The sequence below is a fragment of the Chrysochloris asiatica genome, unplaced genomic scaffold, assembly GCF_000296735.1.
Source record: "Chrysochloris asiatica unplaced genomic scaffold, ChrAsi1.0 scaffold00335, whole genome shotgun sequence".
In the NCBI taxonomy this organism is placed as follows: Eukaryota; Metazoa; Chordata; class Mammalia; order Afrosoricida; family Chrysochloridae; genus Chrysochloris; species Chrysochloris asiatica.
In genome coordinates, this window is record NW_006408853.1 from 1,077,559 (window position 1) to 1,079,398 (window position 1,840).

Here is a 1,840-nt window from a genome sequence, read left to right on the forward strand (position 1 = left end):
TGGCAGTTCAGTGCTTACCCTAAAGTGCCACACCAGTAGCCTAATGTTTAACCACTGCACCACAGAGCTTTGCTCACTATGAAGGTTCATAAAACATTTAAATATGAGCAGTGCAAACATATTAGTCTTGCTCCCCTTCACTTAAATAAAACAGAATCTATTGCTTTTTTTTTAAAACAAGATAGTGTGGAACCAATCAACAGACATACTCAAGGAAAAGATGGCTTATTTCATAGGGCTCAGAAAAGGCATTATTAAATAGTGTGAGAGGTGACCTTTATAATTATTTCCAACTTTGTGATTCCATGACCCAGGCCTACTCTAAGATTAACACTTACCTGTAAATATTCTGTGATCCCTGGCGTTGTAGTGGGTTATGAATTGGGCTGCTAGCCACAACATCAGCAGTATAAACCCACCAACTGCCTTGTGGTAAAAAGAGAAGGCTTTTTGTTCCTGTAAAGATTTACAGCTTCAGAACTCTATGTAGGTGGTTTTGGTGGATATAGGATATTCTAAGAAGAAAGACTGTTGGTTCCAAATTGCTTTCTTCTACTCCAAAATGTCTTCTTTCCAGTCTTGATTTATATTGTGTAATTTATTAGAACAATGGTTGGCCAACTTTTTCTGTAATAGGACATAGAGTATATAGTTTTTGTTTTGAGAGCCAATGGATTCTCTATCAGAACTACTCAATTCTACCACTGTAAGGACAATAGCTATGTTTTTCTTGTTGTTATGCACTTGTAAGTCAATTCTGCCTCATAGCAACCCTATATACAACAGAATGAAACATTGCATGGTCCTGCACCATCCTCAAAATTGTTGTTATGCTTGAGCCCATTGCTGTTGCTACTGTGCCAATCCATCATGATGGGTGTGTTTCTCTTTTCCATTGACTCTACACTTTACCACGCATGATGTCCTTCTACAGAGACTGGTACCTCCTGATAACATGGCTGAAGTATGAGAGACAAAGTCATGCCATCTTCGCTTTTATGGAGCATGCTGGCTACACTTCCTCCAACACAGTCCTGTTTGTTCTTCTAACAGTCCATAATATCTTCAACATCATCCTGCAACACCATAACTCAAATGCATCAATTCTTCTACAGTTTTCTTTATTCATTGTCCAACTTTCACATGCATATGAAGTAATTGAAAATATCACGATTTGGGTAAGTTGCAATTTAGTCATCAAACTGATATCTTTGCTCTTGAGCACTTTAAAGAAGTCACGTGCAGCAGATTTGCCAAATGTAATATGCGATTTGACTTCTTGACTGCTGCTTCCCTAAGTGTTGATTGTGGTGCCAAGCAAAATGAAGTCTTTGACAATTTCTGTCTTTTCTACATTTATCATAATGTTATTCATTTGTTCAGTTGTGAGGATTTTTGTTTTCTTTACATTGATGTGCAATCTATACTGAAAGCTGTGGTCTTTGATCTTCATCAGTGAGTATTTTAAATTTTCTTTGCTTACAGCAAGCAAAGTTATGTCATCTCATATCACAAGTTGTTGATGCATATCACAGGTTGTTGATTGCACCAATCCTGGTGCCATATTCTCCCTCATATAATCCAACTTCTTAGATTATTTGTTCAGTATACAGATTGAATAAGTATGCTGAAAGAATATATCCATTGGGCACAACTTTCTTAATTTTAAACCATTGAGTATCCCCTGGTTCTGTCAAACAACTTCCTCTTGATACGGTTCCTCATGAGTGCAATTAAGTGTTCTGGAATAACCATTCTTCACAATGTTATCCATAGCTTTTCATTATCCACACAGTTGAAATTTTTGCTCCACACATTTGAAGGCCTTTGTATAGTCGAT